The sequence below is a fragment of the Solenopsis invicta genome, chromosome 10 (assembly GCF_016802725.1).
Source record: "Solenopsis invicta isolate M01_SB chromosome 10, UNIL_Sinv_3.0, whole genome shotgun sequence".
Lineage (NCBI taxonomy): Eukaryota > Metazoa > Arthropoda > Insecta > Hymenoptera > Formicidae > Solenopsis > Solenopsis invicta.
Window position 1 is genome coordinate 3,867,465 of NC_052673.1, and position 22,357 is coordinate 3,889,821.

Genomic DNA, 22,357 nt, shown 5'->3' on the forward strand with positions numbered 1-22,357 from the left:
AAGAAAAAATGACTGATATTCTAAATATCGGAGACGAGCCAATCTTTGACGATCGAATTGTCAAGATTGAGACGCATGCTTATTCGCCGTATGCAAACACAACGTACGGGCACAGCGACGAGATAAGAATACCCATACAGCAACAGGATTTGTATACATTGCCGTACGAGAGCTTTCTATATGTCGAAGGGAGGCTGACAAAAAAGAAGAAACCTGAGGAGGTCAACGGTGACGTGGTTTTGGGAAATAATTGTGTTGCGTTTATGTTTGATGAGATAAGATATGAACTCGACGGTGTCGAGATTGATCGTAATAGAAACGTGGGTATAACTAGCTCACTCAAAAACTATGTAACGCTGTCATCCGACAAAAGCGTGATTTTGCGAAATGCTGGCTGGGAAGAACAGTTGACTACCGCTGATGGCTACTTCAACTTTTGCATTCCGCTTTACGTGCTGTTGGGATTCTGCGAGGATTACCGTCGAGTAGTGATCAACGCTCGTCACGAATTGATCTTGATACGAGCGCGCAACGATAACAATTGCCTAAAGGGCAATTCAGCGGTAGAGCCTGTGATAGAATTGTTTAAGATTCAGTGGCGAATGCCGCACGTAATACTGAATGAAATAAATAAACTTTCGATGCTGCGCACATTGGAGAGCGGACGATACCTCAGCATGGCTTTTCGCTCGTGGGATCTTTACGAGTATCCGCTTTTGCAACGTACGACCAACCACTCGTGGGCTATCAAGACCGCTACTCAACTCGAGAAGCCGCGATATGTCATCTTTGCTCTGCAAACCGGTCGAAAAAACGTCATGTCCGAGGACACGAGCCGATTCGACCATTGCAATTTAATCAACGTGAAACTGTACTTGAACTCTGACAGTTATCCTTATGAAGATATGAATTTAGATATTAGTAAAAATAGATGGGCTATTCTGTACGACATGTATGCACGTTTCTGCAAAACTTATCTCGGATAAGAGTATCTCGAGCCGAATTTCACAGTGACAAATTTTATACGTCACGGTCCTTTCGTAATAATAGATTGTAGTCGGCAAGTTGAATCAATCAAGAGCGCAACCGTTGACGTGCGATTGGAATTTGAGACAAAGGATAACGTACCAGAAAATACTAGTGCCTATTGCTTGATAATACACGATCGCGTGATTCAGTACAACCCGTTGACAAACATTGTGCGCAAAATCACTTAATTCCACGCATATATATATTATACGATACGTCGACGTAGACCACAGTCTTCGTTTCGATCGCGACATGTCCGTGCCGACGTTCGTGGATCTGCAAGGTTTCCCCCTTGGACGATTGAGAGGTTTCGTCGTAAAAGAATTTGCCGCTCTTAGAGGGGGAAACGTTCTCGCGCATTATATCTTTGACAGCCCCCAGCCATGGGATTGGCTGATGAAATCCGAAAGATCTTGCGCCTCCTGGCTCACTGCCATGCATCATGGGCTAAGATGGGGCACCGACGGGGTGGTTCCGTACCGGAAAGCGAGACAAGTGATTACAACTGCAGTACTGGGTGCTGAAAATCCTGACGACAAGGAGATTGTATACGTCAAAGGACATGAGAAACGAGAATGGCTGGGAGAATTACTTCTGGACAATCGGCGAGAATACGCATACATCGAGAGCCTGGATATGGATTACGAAGACGTGGATAATCTGAATAATCTAGATGATGCTAATACTTTTCAATGTGGGCAACACCGTACGAATAAACATTGTGCTTTACAAAATGTATTCAAACTTTACAATTGGTGGACACAATTGCAAAAATAAACATACGTAATATACGAGATACATTTTTTTTTCCCCCTTCCATTACATCTACGTTTCTCCAACGTTTTTTTCATGTTTCTCACGTTTAGTTTAACGTTTTTCATGTTTAGTTTAACGTTATTTCATGTTTTTTTCACGTTTAGTTTAACGTTTTTTCATGTTTAGATTAACGTTTTTTTCATATTTCACGTTTCATGTACGTCATGTTTCATGTATGTCATGTTTTACGTTTCATGTACGTCATGTTTCATGTATGTCATGTTTCACGTTTCATGTACGTCACGTTTCATGTACATCATATTTCACGTTTCATGTACGTCATGTTTCATGTACGTCATGTTTCACGTTTCATGTACGTAACGTTTCATGTTTCATGTTTCTCGCGTTTAGTTTAACGTTTTTCACGTTTAGTTTAACGTTTTTCATGTTTTTCACGTTTAGTTTAACGTTTTTCATGTTTTTTCACGTTTAGTTTAACGTTTTTCATGTTTAGATTAACGTTCTTTTTTCATGTTTCACGTTTCATGTACGTCATGTTTCATGTATGTCATGTTTTACGTTTCATGTACGTCATGTTTCATGTACGTCATGTTTCATGTACGTCATGTACGTCACGTTTCATGTACGTCATGTTTCACGTTTCATGTATAACGTTGCCAGACCGCGAAAACGTGTCGTGACACGTTCGAGCGATAACGATGATGATGAAATTGTTTGATAGAGGGGAAAAGTATCCCCCACTCCTTTACAATTGCAGAAGCATAAACGTGTCGTGACATGTGAAAGTGATAACGACGACAATAATAAAATTGTTGAAAGAGGGGGAAGCCTCCCCTCGCCTTAAAAGTGTAGAAGCATTAATCTTCAAATAAGCATCATAATTTCTTGCAACATCAGTATTGCATCAGAGGTTCGAACGAACGAACGATTCGCAATGTACTTTGCCGAGGGAGGTAGCACATTGTACAGTGGTGAAGTGAAGATGGAATCCAATGGGTAAGTTTCGATATTCTAATAGCGTTTATGCAACGTTGTGTGATAAACTTTTTGATTTTCTTTTACAGCATTTTGACGGAGCGTCGTACAGCGCGCTTATTGAGCAGACGTTACGCTTTGACAGCTACCAGTTACAAGTATTTGGAGATTGGAATTAACGTCGGTCCACCGAGTTACGTGGAGATCGCCATAGGAGATCATCAAGGACGAGAATTGATACTGTCTGTTGAAACATGGAAAGGTCTCTACGAGCAACGATGGAATATTTCCAAATTAATTCGGAATGACTACAAGGACAATTTTATAAGCGTTGGACCCTTAACAATCAAAGTTAGTGTGATGAATGACGTTAGGCTCATACGTCTCGAATCTTCTAATGTGTATGTGACATTGATTGAATCCACATTACATCGTATGTTCAGTTTGTACGAGTGTATCAACGTAATGTTCGAGCGCTTAGTTAGAATCGTTGATACAGTCGATATTAAGTACACACAATACTTAAACATCGCGTCCAATGTAATGAATCAAGAAAAAGCGATACGCGAGAGCAATATCTTCGATATGCGTCAACTCGTCGATTGTGAGCTGTTAGCTTTATTTTTTACTGCATAAACAATGTATTCACAACAGACAATAAATTGTTTATTAAATTAAAATTGTAACCTTTTTTTATTTTTTCCTCTTCCAAAAAAAATCCACAGTTATACATTAATATCAATACCACAATATTTAGTTTTGAAATATTTTAAAAAGGAATGTGCGAAGATACGAGAGTACAGTCAGGCTAAAAAAACGTGTGTTTCAAATGCTCAGTCGTAGGCTAAAAAGATGCGAGTATAAGAGAATAAAGTCAGGTAAAAAAGAACATGTGTTTCAAATACTCAATCGTAGGCTAAAAAGATGCGAGTATAAGAGAATAAAGTAAGGCTAAAAAAACATGTGTTTCAAATGCTCAATCGTAGGCTAAAAAGATGCTAGTATACGAGAGTAAAGTTAGGTCTTAGCGACGGAGAATGCTCTAGCTCTTCAGTCTCAGTCTAGCTCGCGCGACTGTAACAACGCAAAAAAAATGGGTTACGGTCCAAATATTCCCGTGCAAATATCGCTTCCGGAAATAGAATTAGGTTTAGTGGTGCCTGAACCGCGTCAACCTATAACTTTCCGGGAGTTGATAATACGTTTTCGCGAGCTGGGTGCTCACGAGCTGGGTGCTCGTTTGCGTTACTTTAGGATAGAAAGACCAGGCGTTCACCGTCGTGCTGCGGTCATAGACAATGATTGTCCCGATGGACCAATTTTCCATGGTGGTCGCGGGAATGGCCGCTTGTTGCCCTTCCCCGGTATGGACATGCAGCCTATACGCCGACCTCATCTCGATCGCTACAACGCGCTTCTACGTGGTCGCGGGGGTGGTCGCTTGGTCTCCCCTCGTATAGACCTGCCCGTACGCCCGCCTCGTCATCTACATGATGCTGCCGAAGCTGCTCCTCGTGGTCGGGGGGCAGCTTTATTAGATTTTATGCGACGTGAGAGGGCTCAAGGTCAGGCTGGACCTTCACGAGATCGGGCTTCGGACGAGGAGAAGGAGGAGCAGGAGCGGGAGGAGGAGGACAAGGAGGAGGAGGACAAGGAGGAGCAGGAAGAGGAGAAGGATGAGAGGGCTCAAGATCAGTTCGGACCTTCTCAAGATCGGGCTCCGGACGAGGAGGAGGAGCAGGAGGAGGACAAGGAGGAGAACAAGGAGGAGCAGGAGGAGGAGAAGGACAAGGACAAGGAGAAGGAAAAACAATAGTGATAGTGGTGGTGGTGGTGGTGCCAGCGGCGGCGGCGGATCGCCCCAGCGGACCCCGCGTTAGACAGCGCGCATCCCCTCCACGCACGCGGCGGATCGCCCCAGCGGACCCCGCGTTAGACAGCGCGCATCCCCTCCGCGTACGCGGCGGCGGCGGCGGCGGCGGACCCCGCGGAAATAGCCGCGCACACCCCTTCGCCATCGTATCGCTTATCTCCCTCGTGATGACAGACATTTCCGATTTCAAAGAACAGTCATACACACCTCCTCGCGATGTGATTTATTATGTTTATGTAAACAGAGTGACAGGTACATGGTCCATGTTTACATTAAATGGCCAGTTGCCTCCACGCGACACATTTCAAAGGTGTCAAATTTATTTAAACATCGGCCAAGAACATGGTCCTCGAATCGTTATCTCTGTTTATATAAACATTGATTACGCAGAACTACCGGTTAGGTTCGTACACGTGTCCCCGATTTAATCTCCCCCTCCCCCTCCTCCACCCGGTTAGGTCCCCCGCGGGATCTTATCGCCGGTTAGGTCCCCCCGCGCGACCCGAAATATTCCCCCCCCTTCCCCGCACCCACCTGAGATCCCCGAGTTAGAATCCGCCTATACATTCTACTGCGCGTATCACCGCGCGCAAGGACCGCCCGCCGGTCGCCGAAACGTAGGCAGCCGCGAGCTGCGAAGCAGTAGCTGCTTTTTCCTCCTCCCGTCTACAGCCGCGGCCTATAATAAAGAGTCGCGCCATGCGAAAGCCAGTTTTGATTGGTTTGATAGATATTGGCAACTCCCGCTCATATTTGAATTACGCTAACCTTACTATTAACGTAAACATTATGTTCTAACAGTACCAATAATAATTAAACATTTCAAAAGACTAAATATTGTATTTATTTTATGTAAAACATTAAAATCAAATATATAATAAGAAATTCTTTGTATTATGTTAATTTGTATATAAAAATTTACAAAATAAAATATATGTAAAGAAAATAAACGCACACAACAAAAATATTGCTAAAGGCACAAAACATAAATTAAAATACTACCAAAATATTGCCAAAAGCACAAAAACACAATTTAAAATACACATAAAACATAAATTAAAATACCTTTTTTATCACAAAATATTACTAAAGATACAAAACAAAAATTAAAATATCTTCTTTATCACAAAATATTGCCAATGACTTAAAACATATAGATTAACATAAATATTGTATCATTTAATATTTCCTAACATTATAATAGAGTATGCATAGCCATTGATTTGCTATCATATTGCTTGCATGCAGTACCTTTTTTTATTATGAATTTTTAATCTAAACGTTGCAAATTTTTTAATAATTTTGAAAATATAAATTATGACAATTTGAAATATGTTTAGCCTGGACCTTTGCTAATTCTGCACTTAGAAATGCTGTTCAATTAACGTTTGGAAAATTATTAAAAAACTTACTATAATATCGATTTATAACATTTGTTTATAACATTTGTTCTAATTTTATAAATACTTTAAATGTTTTGATATTAACGAAACATAATGAATGTGTTGTAAAACATTTTGATTGTACATGATTTACACTTTGTAAATGAAAAACGCAATGGAATTGGCGATTTTACTGATTGTATACATTTATTGCATATTGTACATGTTTTTGTAATAGATTTTATAATATAACCAGCTATGTTATACAAACAGTTTAATTCTAGATGTGATAAGTTGGACATCAAATTTTTATTAACGGGAGGAATTTCAACAGTTTCTTGTGTTTGACATGTATCACTCACAGCTTTTTTTTTTCTTTTGTTGTAAATATTCGAGAAATCCTGATAGATACTGTTGATCGTCATTATCATAATTAGTAATTTTAATGTCTGTCATATACATTGAGATGGCAATTAATTTTAAGTCATTGGTGAATTGGAGCGAATGAGGTATAACATTCTTTTGTCTAATTTGAGAGAAAAGATTTTCAATACAATCTTGTGTAAATCTTGCAGTTAAGACATAATGAAAGTTTCTTTTTGTAATTAAATATTCAGTTAAATCAATGATGGATTGAATACTTATCATTAGACCTCTTTGTACAGGTTTGAATCCACTATTACCTATTTTTAATTTACTAAAAATATTAATAATTTCGTACAAAAAATCAATATTTTCCTCATATACGTTTGTCTTATTTTTGTCTAATGTTATTTTATAATAACTCAATGTCATTAAAGAAAACCATTTACAAACAATGTTTACAAACCATGCAGTGGAGATATATTCTGGTTTGTTATTTTCTGATGCTAATAATTCAAATGAACAGCTTACGTCATGAGCAAACACTTGTTTGGCTTTATTCACTTTCATTTTATTGAAATTGTTACATTTAAGGTCATCTATCTTTAATTTAGGTGTTAAAAGCAGTTCAGAATTTTCTTGAATGTTTATCAATTCATTAAAATGCCTTAATTCTATCTTATCCGAAGATAAATTATATTTTTGGACTATATCATCAGAAATGATTATCATTTCATTACTAAGTAATGCCTGTTTTAAATTCTTTAAAATATGAGGTGGATCAGCAATAATATATAAATTTTGAGTAGAATTAAATAAATGAATAATGTAATTCTTTATTTTACTAAATCTACCAGTGCTAATTTCTAACAATTTTCATAACCCGGTATTACCGGAACCCATGTCCGATGTAATAAAATTGACATGGAAACCAAGTTCCTCTGCCTTATTAATAATCTGAAAAATAATTTTTTTAAAAGTATTTCTATTAAAACTATTTCTTGTAAAATAATAACCCACTATATGTTTCCATCTATTACAAATTCCAACGAGCATGAAAACAAGAGCATGTGTAGCTATACCTTTTTCATCAGGAAATGTTATATCTCCAACTAATGATCCTGTTGAAGGATTATAACATTTCCTTGATGTTATAGCCATTTCATCGAATATTAAGCCACATTCGAAATCTGTTTCTTTGTTAAAAAAGAGTGTTTTATACTTTAGGAATTCAAACATTTCATTTGATATTCCAGATTCAAATTTAAAGTTTTCCAACTTTCGCTGCAATGTTCTTATACTAGGAAGTGGTATCCCTTGCCGAAGTATTTTCTCATAACCACCAGCCCCACAAGCAAATTTTAATTTTAGAGCACGTTGAACCGTTTTATTAAACTAACTTTGAACGTGAACTTTATAAAACAGCGCTCTTATTTGGTCTTTATTAAGTATTGCATTCATAGTTTTCTTATATTTATCATTATTAATCTTACTGTTTAGCATTGCATTTGTACATCGCAGAGCTTTCATTTTCTTCTGCATAATGATAAAACGTAGTTGCTGTTTCTTTACAAGTTCTTTATACTTTTTACATTTTTTTTTTCGCATCCGTGAAATTCAGTTATTGATGACATATTTACTGATGTTGATTCTGAGATGTCAATATTTATATCCTGAAAATATTACATATACAATAAATTATATTATAATATTCTTTTCTCTTATAAAAGACTTACTGTTTCAATATCAACTTCTGCATTTTCAACATTTGCTTCTTCATTTGTATATTCATTAGTATTGATAATTGCTTTATTAATATTATTATTAACATTAGTATTGTCATCATTTTTTGTGTCTTCCGTTGGCACTTGCTTTTTCAAAAAATAACCAAAAATTGTTGGTACTGCATCCTTTTTTTAATTTCCGTTTACAGTAATCATCCCACATTGCTGGAGTAAAATGAACCTATATGACAATGATTTAATTGTACATTATTGTATGATTGTATGAAAAGTATAGATTTAAAAAAATGTTATTACATTAATTTTAATTAACATTGTAATTATTATTTTATTATAATAAAATGACACATGCTAACCTCACAAAGACAAGAATATTTTGTTGATTCTTGTGCAATTCTTACACGGAACGTTCCGTGTCCATAAAGCCTGACGTTCGGGATCTTTAGGAAATATCTTCATGATATAACCTTTATGTAAAGAGTTGTTGCAAAACGGTGCTGCACATCCACCCATTCTTTTAAATTTTCACTTATATAAAACCTATAATATTAATATGAACTGGTCTATCATGAACGTACATGAGACTTTCGGTTCTAGGTTAGGTTAGGTTAAAGAAAGAAAGAGATAAGAGAATATATCCTTCTCACTCACAGGATTTTGCCAAGATCGCCTGATGGCACGACTCTTATTATAGGGTCTCTAGGGCGGGCCGAATTCCCGCGCGGTATGGCAACCGCGACGGGGTTGTCGCAGGTGGGGCTGGACGCGCGGCACCCTGTCAAGTAGACTTAACCCGGGACCCCAAACACGGCGGTCGCAGTTTTGATGGGTGTCGCGAGGTGAGGAGGGTAGCTTCCGAGTAGCCGGAAACCAGCTCGCTGACCAAGACTCTTGGTTCTGAGCGGGTCTCGGTTTTCGGACGACTGTAGGCTCAAGAAGGATCGGTGTCGGAGGCGGAGTATTCTCTCACCGCGGTCAAGCACTCTTCAACCGTTGTTCCGACTTCGAGAGCGGAATGTCACAGGCGCAGCGGATCGTTATCCGAATGCTGGCTGGTGACGGAGTCGCCGTTTCTCGGCGTGCTGGCTCTATTTATACCGAGCGACTCCGCTCGCCTTCGTTATCTTTCGGCGTTTGACGGCGGAGTCGTCGGAGTAGGGAAGACCGCGTGTCTTCCGAGTACGCGTGCGCGCCGACTCAGCATGTGCGATGGCTTGGCGCGTCTCTTCTGGCGGTGTTTGCTGCCAGGCGGTGTTTCTGTGTTTGAGTTTTAAAAAACGGGTATCCAAGGTACCCCCGATTATGGCCTGGCGGTCTTTCCGGCTGATGTTCGCCGGGACGATGCTTGCTACGGGGTGTATTGTCACATGCTTAAACAAAAAAACGCGTTATATCAGTAAAAAATTACTTTTTCAAAAATTCAACAAATAACAAAATTATATCAATAGGGTAAGATAGATGCTTAGAGAAAAAATTGACATGCCAGTGTTACCTTATGCTCCTTGACGTTGTTATCATGTATATCATGCACTATCGCAATGTAACATTTTTACAGCAGAATCACGGAATAATACATTATAAAATAATTATAACTTATTATACTATGAAAAATAAAAGTTATACTATAATAGGTAAGTATTTTTTTTATCTTAAAGCTATTGTTAAAATTATTGAAAAAAACTAGGCACTAAAAGTGATAATAAACATCTAAAAACTTGCAACTAAATGTAAATTTATACAAGCTTTATTAAATCTTTATTCAATTATTTATATAGATAAAATGTATATAAATTCGATAAATTAATTTTTTTTATAAAAGAAATATCTATATTGATAACGAAAAATATAATGTTTAATACGTATCATTGATCGTTGATTATCAAGCATTATTTTTAATTCTTATTACTAAAAAATGCTTTTAATTATAAAATGAAATAAGGATACTATTAATTTTTATTAGAATTTATCAATTGTTGTTTACAGGCTCTACATTCAGAGTGAATGCAATAATGTTCGATAAACAATGCAACAGTATGGTATCATGCGCAAACAATAAAGTATTAAATATAATTGAAATTCGAATAAGTATATGTTTACGTCTTACAAATTTTTGATACATTATGTTCTCTTAAAAACAATTATCTTAATTATTCTAGTAACACGTGTACATATCACAAATCTTTAGTACATTATGTACTTTTAAAAATAATCTTCATTATTCCACGTTTACATATCATAAATCTTTAGTACATTATGTATTTATAAAAATAATCTTTATTATTCTACGTTTACATATCACAAATCTTTAGTACATTATGATGTACTCTTAAAAATAACTATCATCATTGTTTCACTAAATTTATAAACTAAATATATCTGTATGTATATTAAAATGACAAGTTATATTTTAAACTTCTTAAAAACAGTTATATTTTAAAATTAAAATAACTTTATAATAGCTTTATAATACTGCAATAATACTGTATTCCAAAATGTTAAAGAAAAACATTTTATAAGTCTTCTTTCATAAGTATTTGCGAGATTCTGTTAATTATGCGTTTGGAAGTGTCCGGAAGCATTCCTCGAAGACACGCTTCAACATATTTTACAAAAGTTTCAATTTTATCCGGTTTTGTGTGAGGAAGTTCATTTATCGGTCTTGTTTTTTGTAATTTTTGTATAATAGCTTTTTCTACACGATTATCTATATTTTCTAGTTTTGATTTTCCTATAGAAATAAACAAAATATATTGATATTTTTTCTTATTTATTTCTTCTTCTATATGTAAGTCTTCTTATAATAAATGGTCACAATTATAATTGAAACGTTTACAAATAAATAATGTACTCAATTTTAATTTTCCTATATTTTACACATTGACATTTATTTTTGATTTCTCCTGATCTTATATACTTATTTCTTTAGTAATGAAATACAAATATAAAAAATTAGTTAACGAGAAACAACCTACTGGTCTAAAGCAATTGCGTGGCGTTTAGTTAATATATTTAAAACACAGATTTTTAAGAACCTTGAATATAATATCACAAAATTAAATTTTTAATCAATTTAATTATTATTTTGTTGCTTAAACGCATTTCTACTATCGCCCCTAATCCCAAAAAATTGTCAGAAAATTATTGCGAAAAATATTACCCCGACGAGAGTTTAAACCTTGATCCTAACTATTTGGGAAGAGTGTCTTAGCCATTTCGACCACCGAGGAACAAGACAATATTTATCGCAATAACCGATGATATGAATTAAGCGTCCTTTTCAGCCGATACAATACAACAATCCTAATACTAAAATAATAATTCAATTGATTAACAATTTATTTTTATTTTATATTATATTCGAGTTTCTTTTTAAAAATTTGTGTTTTAAGTCCGGCAAGTAAGCGGCGCGCAATGTAAAGGAATCTTGTAAATATTTGTAAAATCACACAAAAAAATGTTCAGCACGAAGAGCTTTAGATCGTTTCTCGTTAATTATTATAAATTGTTACATTTCCCGGTATTAGGATTAATGTATTATAAAAAATTAGTTTTATATACTTACTTTTACGTTTTGTAAGTGCAGATACATGAAGATTTTCTGCATCAGAAGTATCTGGAGTAGATATTGCATTATCTATTGTTACGTTCCGACCGAGCGCAGTCGCCGTTGGGCAGAATACGCGCGTTTCGGCGAAACTGGCTGTTTCGAAGCCTAAGCTTCGGGGCTCCACAGCCCAGGAGCGGATTGTGTGATCGGATTTACCGGCGGACGGGCCCGATTCTCCGCGACCGACGGCCTAGAGAGAAGGGTTTTATAACCTTAAAAGGTGTGCCGCGAGAGCGCAAGTATGGTTGCGTCAGAGTCGTTCCAGGGACTATCTCCTTCTCGGATTAAATACGTTATGAATTCTTCCAACTCGTGGGGGCAACGGTCACAATCGAGAGGGTGGCAGCGGGCAGCTACAGGCGCGTGGCAAGAATCGCTTTTTGGTTTTTGAGTGCTAGCTTTTACACTCGAGGCATAATACCGTTGATTCGTCGTCGTTGCAAAAATACAGAGAGGTTACGCACCGGGCACTGCGTAACCATGTACCAAACATGCGATTCGCTTCGTGTTGGGCACGGACCGAGAAAATGGCAATGCGCGGCGGTGGGCACATGCTCTAGTTTATCGTATGTGATTATTATTCTTCGGGGCATGAACACGTGCACGTTTCTTCAATCTCTACAACAGTAGGCTCAATTTTAAGTTACGGTTTGTCTTCTGAATCGTATAAATGACGCGCGAAATCGTTTAGCGCTTCGTAGCACTCGACGCAGTCAACCGCGGTCTCCGGAAATGAGATTAAACTATTGCAGGACGAGCACCGTATGGCTTCTTCGTCCCCGCCGACAATTAAATGGTGACGCGTGATTGAGTCGTAATATACGCGGTCGCGAGGGGGTAAGTTATTTTGGCACCTGTCGCAAATGATAGTGTGATTAATTTGATGCTGGTGGAAGGTGGCTAGGCTACACAACGCGGAGTTTATTAAGCCAATTGAAGTAAGGGGCTCGGGTTGAGAAATACGTGTCATGTGACATGCCTTATTGGGCGTTGCGACTTAGCTTTTGGAATGGCGGTTGCTTTTGTGACTGTTGCCTATGCCTTGGTGGCCGCGCCGGTCAGGTGATGATTGTCCTTGTCCTCATTGGCTGCTCGGTTGTCTTTGGGTCTCGACTTCTGCTTGTGCACTACACTCGCGATATTGCGTGCATGAAGATGAGTAAAAGTAGGGACGGAAATTGAGCAAAGCGTTTAAGCGTGTAAATTACAATTTATTGCCATAAGCGTAAGGAAGAAAGCAACACAACTTATTCGAGCTACAACTACGTTATACTAGAATTAGAATTGAATTTAGATTAGAAGTTGGAGTTAATGTTAATCTCAACTAGGATTAGAAGTGGCCTCGGCTTAATATTAGCGCTTGATTGGAACTTGATTTCGAATTAGGAATGGAATGAGAATGAATCGCTGTATCGATCAACGCGAACTAATAGCTCGGACAGAACTCGGTCGCTACGATTGCGACACGGAACTGTTCCGGCTATACTAGCCTTGATCTCGACTGTCGAGTTCGAACTGCTCGGAGTCGCGGATTGCATCCCTATTTATACGATTTTGTGACAAAGCTCTGAGAAAAGCGCGGCAAGTCGATACTCTTAGTGGGGGTTGCTGCTGATGCAACCACCACTCGGATTTCTTAAATGAGGAAACTCAAATTCAAGTGCCGTGCGAGCGGACTTCTCCGCCGCGACTATCCGGCACTGAAAAATGTCAAGGAAATGTCAGTTCACGATTTTATGACTTTAACGGTCGCGCAACAGATTTCTCTGTTGCGGTAGCTTTCAAGTGCCGTGTGAGCGGACTTCTCCGCCGCAACCATCCGGCATTGGAAAATGTTGGATTGAGATTTTATTACTTTTCGAGTGTCGTGGGCGCAGTTTTTCTCTAGCGACCCTCCGTCACTGGAAAATGTAAAATACGATTTTACGACTTACTGGCCGTGCGTGCAGATCACTCTGCCGTGACTATCCGGCGCTGGGAAATGTTAAATAGACATTAGTCTATGATTTTTATGATTTACTGGCCGTGCGGGCAGATCACTCTGCCGCGACTATCCGGCGCTGGAAAATGTTAAGAACAGGACGCGACCTGATAGTTGGATTTGTTAGCGAATGCCGGCTTACCCGTCTGCTCAATATCGGTGTCGAAAAATTTATACCCGCAGCGTCGTGGACGTGACACTATAAAGAAAAATAGTTGAATATATCTACCAGGTGTAGAAGTGAAACCGGAATTTGCTTATAGATGGTGCTAGCCATCAGTTTAGGGATTGTAAGACCGCTTCTGCAGCGCCATCATCTCCCTCTAACAGCTGACGAAGATTTTCAACACAACAACCCAAGTTCTATACACCGGTAGATTTTTCTATAACCTTAAACATGTCGAGGTTTGTGTCTACAAACTACGATTTGCGGATAGCATTGGTTTTCTGTTATCATTTGAAGAAAACTGCTGTAGAATCGCATCGAATGCTTGTCGAAGCTTACGGTGAACATGCTCTTGATAAAACACAGTGTTTCGAGTGGTTCCAAAAATTCGAAAATGATGATTTTGACGTGAGAAACGAAAAATGAGGGAAACCACCAAAAAAGTTCGCAGACAACAAATTGCAAGTTTTATTGGATGGAGATGATATTCAAACTCAACAAGAACTTGTGGATCAATTGAATGTGACGCAGAAAGCCGTATCCATTCGTTTGAAAGCTATGGGTAAGATTCAGAAAGTGGAAAAATGTGTTCCGCATGAATTGAATGAAAGACAGCAAGAAAATCAAAAAACTACTTGTGAAATGCTGCTCGACAGATACAAAAGAAAGTCATTTCTCTATCGAATCGTGACAGGTGATGAAAAATGGATATATTTTGAGAATCCTAAGCGTCGTAAATCATGGGTAAATCCAGGCGAACCATCGACATTCACTGCAAGACCAAATTGCTTTGGAAAAAAAGCAATGCTCTGTGTTTGTTGGGATCAGAAGGGTGTAATCTATTATGAGCTGCTAAAACCTGGTGAAACCGTTAACATTGATCGCTACCAACAGCAAATGATCGATTTAAATCGAGCATTACGTGAAAAACGACCGGAATATGGAAAAGAACCAACACAAAGTTATATTGCTCCATGATAATGTCCCATCACACACAGCAAAACGGGTCAGGGAAACGATCGAGGCGTTTAGTTGAGAAATACTAGCGCATGCGGTTTATTCTCCAAACTTGGCTCCGTCCGATTATCATCTATTCGCATCACTGAGACACGCTCTCGCTAAACAACGCTTCAATTCGTATAAAAATGTACGAAAATGGCTCGATAACTGGTTCGCTTCAAAAGAAGAACTGTTTTTCTAGCGTAGCATTCATAAACTGCCGGAGAGGTAGGAAATATGTATAAATAGCAATGGAGATTATTTTGAACAAAATATTTTTATCATTTTTAAACAACAGATGTGTAATTTTTACAAAAAAAAATCCGGTTTCATACTTCTACACCTGGTATAAACAAAATTCAACTAGAGGCGAGTTTCATTTTACGCTCGCTCATGAAATCATTTTATCCTTGTTTGAAAAATATTAAACAAAGACAAATATTGCGAACGTTAAGTGGAACACGTCTTAAAAATGTCTACATATTGTTGCATTTAATACTATATTTTGGAACTTCGTTTGAACAAATACTTGAATTTAACGAATTTGGTCCACCACCTACATGTAAAATATAAAACTATTACAATAAAGTTTTAGGAATGAGAAAATATTTACTTACAAGTAGTTTGCCGTGACTTTAGTAAACTAGTTTGCACGGGTTGTGATTTTAGTATACTTTTTTGTTTTTGGTATTGATTGTAGTAAAATGTCTTGTCTTTCATTGCTTTACCTTTTTTTTGTCACAATAGAAGAGCACTCTTTGTTCTCTTGAAAGTGTAGCATGTTTGTTTGTGGATTCACATTTTCAATATTACTTTTTGTCTGAAATAAAATATATATAAATTGAAGGAATGTGTGTTTGTATTAAATATATGTATGTACATATGTATGTGTATTTAATTTATATTGCAATTTTTTGCTATACATACTTAATATAAGCTATTGTTGGTACTAAAAAAAGAAGACTTTCGTATAATGACCAACTGCTTTTCTTTTTTATAGTTGCACTGTCACTAGGAATATAAGTATTTTGTAAAGTATGTTTTTTCATAAACCGATCTCTCAAATTTTTCCATCTTGTCTGACTTGTGTCGACAGGTGTACCTCATTGGTAAAAATTACAGATAAAAACAGACAGAAAACGTATCCTATCCGTATTTATCTGCTTTACTATGCGTTTCTGAATCCGTAATTACACACAGAAACCGATAGAATGTGTTCAATTTATTGGTTTCTGTCTGTAAAAACGGATACACAACTCCGAATTCTATCCGTTTCTGTCTGCAATTAGATACATACGCACCCTGTCCGTTTCTGTCTGCAAATACGTATACAAAAGATTTTTATTATAAAAAAGATTTTTTTTTGTTTTCTTGCAGATCTTATTATTCTTATTTTTATTATAGGTTAATCTAATTCACATATATTCTATTTTACTAATTACGATTACGCATTATTTTACAATTTTTAAAAACGCATATTGGCGTCGGTAGGATTCGAACCTAAGATTTTGGGACAATTACCTAATACGCTAACACTGGGCTAATCGTACACTTGTGATATCGTTAATAAAAAGTTATATTTGAAGTAAAGCTGATTTGAACAGGAAGACACTTACGTGTAGAGTATCGCGCGAACACTCTCACTAATCGTTCGATTATTTAAACTTAGATATTTTTAAAATAAACTATATAAACTATATAAATAATTAAAACCTGTTCTTTTTCTTTCTACATTTTACACGCCAGGATTTCTGTCCGCATCTGTCTGCAATTACGTATCAGAATCCTATCCGTTTTTATCCGCAATGTATCCGGCACGTTTTTATCTGCATCTGTCCGCGATTACATACAGCAATCCTGTCCGTTTCTATCCGCATCTTGTCCGTAATCACATTTCATCTGTATCTATTTGCAATTGCGTACAGAAGATCTGTCCGTTTCTGTCTGCATTCAATACACCGCGATTTTTGTCCGCATCTATCTGTAATTACGTATCAGAATTCTATGCGTTTTTATTCGTATTGTATCCGGCGCGTTTTTTATCTGCACCTGTCCGCGATTACGGACAGCAATCCTGTTCGTTTCTATCAGCATCTTGTCCGTAATCACATTTCACTTGTATCTGTCTGCAATTGCATACAGAAGTTCTGTCTGTTTCTATCTGCCTTCTAAACGCCGCGATTTCTGTCCGCATCTTTCTGCAATTACGTACAGGAATCCGTATCTATCTGTATTGTATCTATTGATATTTCTATTATCTGCCCGCATATATAAGTAATTAAAATCCGATCCTGCCCATGCCCCGACCAGCAAAAATAGCAACAAGAATTTGAATTGAAAATAGGACTGAAGCACAAAAAAACATTACTGACGTAAAAAGAATTTGTCAAAACTCAATTTTGCAATCAATTGTAATTAAATAAATTACTAAAAGTTGATTGTAGAGGAAAACTGATTACGAATCGATTCTACGTGAAAAATGACTCGATAAACATACATACTAATGCTTTCTTAATTGGTATAATTGTTATAATTGTTATAAACAAATAAGTTTCAAAATTGCTTTTTGCAATGTGCTTTTTATGTTTATAACAATTTGTTTATAACAATTATAATTGTTCCCTTTTGCAATATGTTTTTTATGTTTATAATAATTTGTTTATAACAATTATAATTGAGACGAATAGGATCTACTACTGCAAATGCGGATTTTCTATCCGCATGTTGTATTTGCAGATAGAACGGACAGCTTGCAGTTAAAAACAGATAGAAATCCTGTCTGTTTTTGTCAGTTTCTGTCTGTAATTTTTACTAGAACTATACATAATAAAGTTGTACGTTACATTTTAAATATTTAATCATGTTGTAGAAGTCGATATAATATGTTATTGTAATACGTATACTGATATTTACCAATAGATATCTATTTCAGACCATAACGTTTTTGTTTCTGATGGACCTCTAACTTTGTAAGGTAACAATGAGTTCCATAAAGCTTCTCTTTAAAATACTTCTCCAATTATTATTTCCAAATATTCCTGATCCAAATTTTTATTCTGAGATTCGAAAGTATTAGTGTTATTAGAAAGAGAGCAATTCTCCTCTTCTATTCTATCTTACTGTTATCGTCATACTGCAAATAAAAGTTTAGTAATTTGTAACTATGCACCCCCGCACCGTTCCTGGGTCCACGAACCGCCCCCCTGTCCGGTCGAACACCCGCCGGACAGGCAAACTGGCGCTATGCGCCGATAAACGCCTCATACACGCGCGCGCGAACGATCCAGCGAACGCGCCGTTAATCGTGCGAACTCCGCGCGCACGCGCATTAAGCACGCTCCTGGCGTTGGAGCAACAAAGAGGCGTACGCGCAAGCGAGAGCGCAATACCAGACCGATCTCGGAGCAGCGGGGATGCTGTATTCCGAGAAGAACCGAACTCCACCCGAACATCCCCGACTCCCCGAGATCGGGGTACAAAAGGCGGACAATCTCGCAGAGAGATCGAGTCTTTCCCGGTCCAGCCTCCGAGCCAGACCCAAGAAATCCGTATAGTAGAGCGAGCTCTGTCACTGCTGAGAGATCTCGGCGATTTCCAATCCCGCTTTCCTGGTACCCGGGGAATCCGAGCGGTAGAGCGAGCTCTGCCACCGTTGAGAGATCTCTACAATTCCGCCAAAATCCGTCTCCACCCGAGAGTCCGCGGTGACGACTACCACCCAGGGGGTAGAATGATCTTTGTCTCCATCGAGAGATCTCGAGGCAGCCAGCACCGGCGCATGAACAGGGATTCCCTACTAAGGGAATCCCACCGAGCACCTGTCGCGAATTCTAAGAACACCGACGCGACGTCTGAGTAAGCGTTCCGACCCGCGCGCGCGTCGCGGACCGACGAGACCGCGACGACGTAAACACAGCAAAAAATACGCGTCAAAATCAAACGGGCAGGGACAAGGCTACCGTGCCGTTCTCTCGCACCGGCCGCGAGCCGAGTACAAAAGGCCGAACCTGTGTAAATAGATATCACCGTTCTGTATATACCGCGTTTCGCTATTATTAGATCACGTCACCGTACCGTCTTGTATATACCGCGTTTCTCCGAATCGTATACTCATGTATATTGTCTTCATTTTACTACAATAAAGTTATACTCTCTTTAACGCACTCCCGATCTCAGATTTAATTAACCCGTCAACCTCCCTTCGAGCCCTAGCTTCCCTGAGCTCGTCCGCGCTTGGACAAACACAGGTTGTTACAAATTAATATATTAAGTGTAATATAATAATAAAGGATAATATAATACAATAAAATAGCCAAATGGAAAATCATAAATTGCCAATGATAATATCCAAATGTGTAACTTAATTATCAGTCGACTTTCTGGCAAAAATGTACTTATATTCAATCACAACATTTCGACTTCAGATTTAGGCCTTTTTTAAGTAAATTAATAGTGGTGTACAATAAGTGTGATTTAGTCACTTCTCGATACATGTTCTTTAACTTGTGTGTTGACGCTTTCTGTAATTTTAATATCTTGACAAAGTTTAACTGTTTTTGTAATTGAATATAACAAACACATTTTTGTCAGAAAGTCAACTGATAAGTGAATTATTTTTTTAATGATAAAATAGCTTTTTAATTAAATCTCTTAAGATACTTAACCTAAAACTTGTGTGTAATCGTAATTAACTACTGTAATTAATTTTTCCTAATAACGATAATACATATAAAAGTTTATAGTTTACTTACAATTTCGATATCATTGATATCACTCATTTTATAAAATATAATATTGCACTTTTTAAATAATATATTATTATCTGTACGTCCCGAAAAGCAGGTTGCTTTTCTGACGCTAGAAATTATCACCTAAATTCCTATATGCAGAATGTGACCAGATGTGACAATTTTCGCCGCGTGGTAAAAGTTGAACTCGATCCAACTTTTGCCGCGCGGCGGAAATTATATATTTATCACTTCCAGGCGAGCGAGACGTTGATTGGCTATAAAAATATTCCCCAGCCCAATTCCGTCGCGCGGCAAGCCTTACCGCGTCCTGTAGGCACGAGGCATATTTCGTACGCGCTGTCGCTGGAATCTTACGTAGTAATTGCTTGACAAGAAAAACTTATAAATCTAACGCGGACCTTATTATCTAACGCTAACTTTATACATAACTGTTCACCTGAGGAGGGGCTAAGCGCTGAGGAGGTTGTACGCTTATCACGCAGGAAACGCTCGGTACAGAACGGATTAAGTCCGGGGAATATTCCTGAGACAATTTAGCAGATAGAAGCAAGACTCCTGGAGAAGGTCATTGTCGTCGACCCGGACGTGATCATTAATAGTCTCTGAAATCAAATTAAAAGATTACGGTTCGGAATACGGGACGGATAGTAAGCAACGGAATAGGATACCGAGTACGCCCGGTGAAAAGGAAATCGAGAACGCCCGGTATCAGGAAGTCAAGAACACCAGGTACAGGAATGCAGAGAAACCGAGAATACCCGGTACGAGGAAGCCAAGAACTCAGCCAAGGAGTTCCGAATACACCCGGAATGTCGGCACCGGTTGAATGGAGCCGACTGGATGCTCCGGCCTGGCGCGGCTCCGTATTTATACCTTTGGTCCGCTCACGTAGTCGGGCCTACATGTCTTTCCACCATTCGGCTCTGCGTATGCTCACCGGTATCACGCGCGACGACACGTGACCGGGCGTGCGAGTGAGATCCACACAGCAAAATGAAATCTGTAGAATCTTGTTACGATATCTAGCTGGGATATTGCAATATCTCAAAAATATTCTAAAGAGATCTGTATGTATAAGAGATATTAATAAAATATACTAATGTCCGCACTTAACAAAACATAGTGATATCATAAAGTTAAATGAAATATATTTCAATATTATTCCTGAGATATCTGAGATATTCTTGAGATATCCGAGATATTCGTGAGATAGTGTTTCTAACCTAAAACCTTAACTGTTCAACATATTAAAAAATTTCTTTGAAATGTAAATATTAATATGGTTACACCACATAATTCCAATGCAAAACAATATTTTCATAGCATTTTAAAAAACATTTTTGCAAAAAAAATCTCAGAAATTTTCTCTCGGAAATTCCCAAATGGCCACCCATCCAAGTCGTGACCGGTGGACGATGCTTGACTTCTGCGACTGCTGCGAACTGGATCCCTCGTGATGACCTGTGAACACATTATACTAATACGTGTGCAGAACTGATAGATTAGGTGAATAGATGAAACATGCATAAATAAAACACAATAATTATATAAGCACATATAAAATTATAGTTTCTTATTGATTTTTCACAAATGCGGAATAGCATTTAGAATAATTTTTCTATCATTCATATAAATATAAGAATACAATTAAAAAATAATTAATATGGCACAATAATTAAATATAAAAAAATTCTTTGTAAACATTTAAAAAGCATTTAAAAAATATTGTCTGATTATTAAGATGTAGATCAAGGTTTTTTCTGCCCAGACCTTTTTTGTATATCGATAATACTTGTGTTTCTAGATTTACGCAGGTTTTTATTTTTATTTATTCTTTACAAAGTAAAAAAAATATCGATAATAATTTGTTTAATGTTACAGCAACTTTACCATTTAATGTAGAAAAATCAATATATGTAGGTATTCAAATACACACGGGATGTGTTGAAACATGTCAGACCAATCAAAAGTTGCTCCTCGTGTTGCGATTCTTAGAGGGTCTTTAGGAAAAAACGCAGCGGTGTGCCACTGTCACAGAACGCGGATTCGCACTTGCGCCGGATCGGAAATCGCACCTCCAATACCACGGTTTCCAGGAGAGGGTCATACCCGCGTAATTAAACACTATATTAATTCTCTCCCTTGTTTTCATGAATTTTAATTCGCGGGCATGATCGCTGTCGACAAGGGAGCCGACGCACAGTGTTCGGAAATCGAGAAAAGTTGGCCAAAATACAATTTTTAGATTTTCTTTTTTAAAATAATAAAACGTAATATAAAATGTAATAACATATATATACGTGAAATGTATGACATATGCAATTTTTTAATATGCGTATTTTTTACGAGTATAGAACGCTTCAAAGATGAGGAAAATATATCAACAAAAATTTCATGTATATTTGTCATTACTAATGTATCGTTTAAAGTGTTTAAAAGTTAATAAGAGGTGTTCATATATTTTTTCAACATATTGCAAATATCAAACTTAATATATCTGCGTCAATGGTTATAACAAAAATTCTTCTTTAGCTAATAATTAATAAAAAAAAAAAACGTAAAGAACGGTTTGTTTCATTAAAAAATGTGAACAAAATTTATGTTTCTCTTTTTGCTCCTTTGATTTTCATTTCAGAAATTAAAAAAAACATGCGAACTTAATTATGCAGTTAAAAATAACTGCAACAATTTGCGATCTTCATAAATATCTGT

General features: G+C 37.5%; 1 long non-coding RNA gene across 1 annotated transcript; it reads right to left on the reverse strand.

Moving 5' to 3' along the window:
• Positions 1 to 5,786: 5,786 nt before the first annotated feature.
• LOC120358877 lies at positions 5,787 to 9,560 on the reverse strand. The gene is made up of 4 exons (XR_005575756.1): positions 8,793 to 9,560; positions 8,498 to 8,681; positions 8,136 to 8,364; positions 5,787 to 8,072 (listed from the first exon to the last, which is right to left on the reverse strand). It is a non-coding gene; the product is annotated as an uncharacterized LOC120358877 (long non-coding RNA).
• Between the last annotated feature and the right edge of the window lie 12,797 nt (positions 9,561 to 22,357).